Source organism: Carassius auratus, chromosome 8 (assembly GCF_003368295.1).
Source record: "Carassius auratus strain Wakin chromosome 8, ASM336829v1, whole genome shotgun sequence".
Taxonomy (NCBI): Eukaryota; Metazoa; Chordata; class Actinopteri; order Cypriniformes; family Cyprinidae; genus Carassius; species Carassius auratus.
Genome location: NC_039250.1, coordinates 29,459,233 through 29,466,484, shown reverse-complemented (window position 1 = coordinate 29,466,484; position 7,252 = coordinate 29,459,233).

Here is a 7,252-nt window from a genome sequence, read left to right as displayed (position 1 = left end):
TTTTGTTGTGTTTCTCTTTTTTTATGATTTACTGGTATATTCAGCATGCCTGAAAAGAGAGATTGTACTTGAAGCATGAAGGAAAGCGAATTTATTTTTGTATTTTTGGGTGGTACAACAGTAAGTACTCTATACTCAAACACATTCAGCCAGTCATTTTATATTTCCTCACCAAACTGAGAATAAGTTCAGCTTGTAAATGTTTCTGTGATTGAACAAATACCAGCGTTGGTCGTTTCAGTACTAGTTTGTTTTGTTGATGAACAACTGAATGTTATATTTTGACAGATGGATGATGAAACTGGTCAGGCGGGTTATTACAATAAAGGACTTTTGATACAAAGACCGTTCACACACATTTTTTGAAAGGGAGAAAGGACAAACAAAATGCTAAATATAGCACTGTTCCCCAAGCTTGGTCCACAAACAGACCAACTGAAGCACTGAATTCAGACACGAATAAAGTGTACATACACTTTTGCAGTTTGTGCTTGTTTAATAATAACTAGAAGCTGATCAAACTGCCAGATCCAGTATTAATAAAAGGATTTAGGTTGATTAGCATAGCCCTTATTTTTTTAAACCTTCTGCTCTCACCCGCCCAGTCAACTCCTCATCAGAAATGGAAACAAACCAAAGTTAGATGGGATGGACTACATTTGCGGTGTGCTCAACAAAACTGAAATTCTGTCTTAATGACCATAACATCACGTAATTAGTAAACTGAATTTGGTGAAGCAAGAACACAGAACAGTTGGGTTACAACATGGCTACTGAGAACCGGTCTCTGGAAGTTGTGATTTGGTCTTCGATTCCTTCAAGCACAGTACTCACTGCTACAGTAGATGTTAGTGCTCTCAGACAATCTCCAGGATGAACTGAGTTTGTTCTTCGAGAGGAGTCCGCTGTACTCCTGGATAAGCGTTAGGGTTACCTCTTTCTTGCATTAACATGGGGGCTTTTTTGCCTTTTCTATTTGGATAGGACAGTAGAGTGATGACAGGAAAGCATTGGGTGGAGAGAGCAGGATTGGCAAAAGACCTAGAGATGGTAATTTACCACAAGGTCATTGGCGCCGCCGACACCGGGATCATTATTTGGGAAGTTCAGAAAGGAGGCTAAGAGAAAACTGAATAAGTTAACCCTGAAATGAAGGAAACTGGATTTTCCATTACAGAATGGAGGTTTGTCAAATCAGAGACAGCAGGTTAAGGCAAGACAGTTTCTGAAAGAGAGGTTACTTGTTATCGTTGTAACTAATTCTGTGAACCTAACCTGGTCTGGAGAAGGTTTTCTTCAGTAAACCTAGAGTTTCTTTTGGTCTCACCCCCCTTTTTAAAGCATACGCAATGTTTAAATACCTCATTCATTCACACTGCAAAAATACCTTTTTACTGTGCATTTTTGTCTTATTTTAAGTACAAATATAAAAAAATTCCTAGATGTGAAAAAAAAAAAAAGATATTTAGTCTTGTTTCCTGGAGGTGCATCTAAGTGCATTTTAGGTCAAACGTAAAAATTGTCGGCCATAGTGTAAGAAAGATTATCTGATATATTTTTTATTTCTTACTCAATGGGTAGTTAATTTGAAAAAATAAGAAAAACATGGATCAAATTACATACATATTCATTTGCGCAGTACCATTTTTAAATGGTACTTTTCTTTAAAACATTGGAGATGCAGAGCACATTAGTAAGACCGCTGTAAGTGGTAAGGAAAATGCACATCTCTCACACACTTTTTCTTGATGTTGTGTTGTTTCTTGAGCACAAATACATCACAGAGGGGTTTCACAGGACTGCAGGTCAGTGTTGTAGAAATCGGTTTAATTTAGGCTAATCTGATAAATGATGTTCACTTGATAATTTACTGCTGTGAAATAACCCAATAATTAGATTTCCTTCAGGATTTCCATTGTGGTTGAATGCATTGATGACACATACATCCATCATCACAGCTTCCGAAAATGAAGATGTTTACTTCATAGAATGGAAGGAAGACCGACGGAAGGGTACAAGATATATGCCGTAACCACAGCAGTTAAATAAACTAAAAGTATTCACAATCTATATGGTCATCTTTATTTCCTACAAATAAAAAAAGCTAAAGTTTTTATTTTATTTTTGGATTTTAAAATTCTTCAATTCTTGACCATCGCCTCTTCATCTGTCATTGGTGCAAGTTTTCCCCCCATTCTGAGTCTCCGCCTTCTTGCTGTTGACTAACTTCATGTCAGATGTTTATTTCACTTTAAATAAGAAATGTAACAGTTTGGATTAGAGAATTTTTAATTATGTGAAAATAGTGTCAGACTATGTGGACACTGTGCACACTCATAGCCTCAAACAGAGTGTTGGTGTGATGAAAAGAGAACATTTCCCTAAAAAAGCCAACACTGGTGTGATGTTGAGTCTATATAACATGGCATTTCACCCGTGTGCTTCTGGATGCTATAGTTACCTGGCACCGGATAACAGTCACGATCATTGCCTCATGTTTGGGCATTAAGGAAGCTGAAACTGTTTTCATGGATGAGCCATGCTGCCACTGTAACAGGATGACTACCTTGGCATCTGGGAATAAGGACTCGGCTGCCTTGCTCCCTTCGGGGAGAGTATTGTTGCCTGAGCCTGACCCAGAATTCACAGTTATACCTTTCCGGGTTGCCGAGGCAGTCAGGCTTGAGTGGAGAGGGCCCATGTGTCCCGAGTCATTGAGGTTAGTTACAAAGATCCCCCCAGTGGAGCACACTGTTGCAATGCAATTGTGTCCAAGGAGTGCTTCCACTTGGAGAGGAAACCCTGTAAGTTCTGGTGGTATCTGGCAGATATGCAGGAGACCAACTGCCCAATAGTTCTCGGCTGCCCAGAAACAGATGGAGGCTATCAAGTATATGCAGCCCAGTGGCCCACTGCTGCTTTCACCCCTCCACCTGCTTGTCACTGAGGGCGCCCTCCCACGGCTTCCTACACCCCCGCACAGCCGCAGCAGCATCCACCTAGGCCACAGCTGGGAGCTGGCTGCAGGTAATGCTGCTTGCACTGCTTCATATGAGGCGGATTCAGCACTAGCTCAAGTCTCTATATGAGCGTGGCAATGTGGCTCGTACCGAGTGCCACGGATACTTCTACCACAGGATGGGGTGCTAAGTACAATGGCCATGCAGCTTTGGGGATTTGAATGAGCCCCCATCAGCATTGGCATATCAATTGCCTTGAGTTACTTACAGTATAGCACTGGGCTGCTTGAAAACGCTGCTCACATACTTACCTCTGATTCCTTCACCTCTGATATTATAACAGTGATTGAGAAGTAAAGTTATGCATTAACTCGAGGTATGTGGACGTCTTTTAGTTGGGTGCTGTTGCAGTGGTGAATCAATATTTCAGAGATCTGTTGATCATAACTTCTGATAGTCAAGGTGCAAGTACTAAACTCAGAGTGGATTGAACTAGCTCAGAGTTTCCCATCTCAGGGTAAGTCAACTCAGGCCTTGTTCACACAAACCTGGGTATTTTTTTTTAAACCGCAGCTTTTTCTATGTGTTGTATTCGGTCGTCCACACGCAAACGCAGCACCTTGTCACTGACACTGAATTTTTTTTTAAACTCCTGCCAGGGGGACGATTTTCAAAAATTTTGGTTGCATCGTTGTCGTGTAGAAAGCAAAACTGGAGATTGTAGCTTGTTACGCAAATGAACTGTGTTCCGATTGACATGAGCAGGGGAAATCTGCTAAAGTTTACTTCACTTCTGAACATTAATTCATGGATTTGCACTGCTTCCTGCAACGTCTTCACACACAGATGAAACTTACTAGAGAAGTGTGACATAATATACCTCTGTAAATAAAGACAATTTAAATTCTCGTCTTGCACACTGTACACGCTCGCTTTGAACTGGAATAATGGTGAATATCTGGTGATGTCCACTTCACAGGGCACTTACGGTCAAATAGACAAATGTCTGAAGTGATAAGAGAAACATAAAATATGCAAAGCGGGAAGGCGCGAGGAATGGAGTTGAAAATCGCTGCTCTTGACAGTGCCTCATAGCATGCGTTTGCGTTTCCATGTGGAAAGAGATTTCTTTTTAAAGGGAAAAGGAAAAACTCAGTTTATAAAAATATCAGTGTACGTGTGGAAATGGCCTTAGAGTTTTAATTCAGAGTTGGTTAAACCTCCTTATTGAAACAGCCCTCTGATGGAGATCAAGAATATCGAAGAAGTCGTGACATACTGTCAAGTGTGGTAACCCATACTCTGCATTTAACCCATCCAAGTGCACACACACAGCAGTGATGAACTGTGGGGTCGGTGGCACCTCAGTCGTGGTTACTGAAGGCTGAAGAGGGCACTGTACATTCACCCCACCTACAATATCTGCAGGTACTCAGACTCGAACCCCACGACCTTGGAATTACTCTCTAACCATTTGGCCATGGCTGCCTCTACTTCTAGTGGAGAAACAAAGCAGCAGTTGTGACCTAATGGTTAGAGAGTTTTCTGATTTTAACAACTGTCAGAAGTTAATCAGTGAACAAAACCTTCAGTAATATTGTCAATCAGATCCAACCTGTTGATAAAATGATACATTCTGTGAACATACCCTAAATCAGTGGGACTCAAACCTTTTATACCTAGTACCACCTCAGAAAATATTTGCTCTCCAAGCACCACCATAATGATAGGAGGCTTACTTGTTCAGATACAGCTCTGCACAGTTAAAGAAAATAGGCAGTTTTATTCCTAATAAGAATATTTGTTGTTCTCAGTTTAACACTGTAGTTCAAACATTAACTGCACTTGTGCTCACAAACAGGTAAATAATAAAAAAAAAATTGTTTATAGCCTTTTCTCACAGCAGCTAGAATAATTAAATGTATCATTTCGATGTCATATTTTAATCCAGAAAGGATTATGTGTTTATGAAACACATGTGAACGAAATTAAATTATATTCCAGTTATAAATTTGCTTCTGATTTCAGATAGCCTGGGATTACAAAGATTTGTATTTTAAAGAAAACCAGATCGAAGGGACGATAATTTGCTTTTTGGGTTAAAATAATTTCTTAATATGAAATTTGAAGAGTATGACAATTAGATTAGAATTGAAATCTACATGCTAATATACACTATCCTTATAGTCACCAATGCTGATTTTGTTAACATTAATCATTTGAAAATAAAGTATAACATTAATAATCATTTGGATGGTTTGATGTGATATGAGCTATCTGATCTTTAGATTTAAACACCATTGGTAGTGAGATTTATGGTAATGCTTTTTCCTCAGTAGGTCAGATTAAATGTAGCAGACTTGTTAGGTACTAGTTCAGATGACAATATACAGTGAAAAATCTTATTTGGGTCATAATCCAAGACGAAGGCTAGAATCTGTGATTGCGAAGTACAGTAAATATCCACAGCAGTGCGGTGACTGACGCAAGGAATCTCCCACGCAAGGAAGATAATTCCAGGTTTCCAAACAGAGATGCCGAAAAAGATGCAAAATTTACGGACTGCATCTTTAGATTAAAATGTAATATGTTTTAACATCAATTTTTTTTTATTTTAGTGATTCCTCTGCATACCTGTAGAGTGACCCCGAGTACCACACTTTGAGAACCACTGCCCTAAATTACAAATTATCTGGATGGTATTTGCATACATTACATACTTCTAGTGGAGGAACAGATGAGGTGTTGAGAGATTACCATTTACAATAATAATATATACACAAATTAAAAATGACCCAGTATCTTCAGTATCTCAGAAAATCAGAATATTGTGAAAAGGTTCAATACTGAAGACACCTGGTGTCACACTCTAATCAGCTAATTAACTCAAAACACCTGCAAAGCCTTTAAATGGTCGCTCAGTCTAGTTCTGTAGGCTACACAATCATGGGGAAGACTGCTGACTTGACCGTTGTCCAAAAGACAACCATTCACACCTTGCACAAGGAGGACAAGACACAAAAGGTCATTGCAAAAGAGGCTGGCTGTTCACAGAGCTCTGTGTCCAAGCACATTAATAGAGAGAGGAAGGGAAGGAAAATATGTGGTAGAAAAAAGTGTACAAGCAATAGAGATAACCGCACCCTGGAGAGGATTGTGAAACAAAACCCATTCAAAAATGTGGGGGAGATTCACAAAGAGTGGACTGCAGCTGGAGTCAGTGCTTCAAGAACCACTACACACAGACGTATGCAAGACATGGGTTTCAGCTTCGCTTTCCTTGTGTCAAGACACTCTTGAACAACAGACAGCATCAGAAGCGTCTAAAAACAAAAAGGACTGGACTGCTGCTGAGTGGTCCAAAGTTATGTTCTCTGATGAAAGTACATTTTGCATTTCCTTTGGAAATCAGCGTCCCAGAGTCTGGAGGAAGAGAAGAGAGGCACACAATCCACGTTGCTTGAGCTCCAGTGTAAAGTTTCCACAGTTAGTGTTGGTTTGTGGTGCCATGTCATCTGCTGGTGTTGTTCCACTGTGTTTTCTGAGGTCGAAGGTCAATGCAGCCATATATATGTTTTTATGGAGATGCAGCTTTCATTTTCCAACAGGACTTGACACCTACACACAGTGCCAAAGCTACCAGTACCTGGTTTAATGACCATGGTATCCCTGTTCTTAATTGGCCAGCAAACTCACCTGACCTTAACCCCACAGAAAATCTATGGGGTATTGTGAAGAGGAAGATGCGATATACTAGACCCAAGAATGCAGAAGAGCTGAAGGCCACTATCAGAGCAACCTGGGCTCTCATAACACCTGAGCAGTGCCACAGACTGATCAACTCCATGTGAAATATATCAGTCTGTTTGTAATGAATGAATATAATATACAAGTTTCACTTTTTAAATGAAATTAGTGAAAAAAATCCACTTTTTGATGACATTCTAATTATATGACCAGCACCTGTATAATATTTTATTTAACCTCTTAATGTTCAATTAAAAGAGCTGTATGATATTACGCTGTACACATACTGGACAGGCAGTTAATGGATGAATGGTGATGATGATTCAGCTGCATACGCCGCGACGCAGGATTTAATTCGGCACAATCCTCACAGTGCATTATGGATATTTTCTAGCCACTGAGTGTACATCGGTTCTACATTTGTTACTGCGTTGCATGAGATTGAATAAGTGCACTCGATGGTGTCCACTATGGTTTCAGACAACACTACAAATGGCTGTTCCCTCAAATAATTAACAGTTTCAGACACAGCACAGGTCTAATTA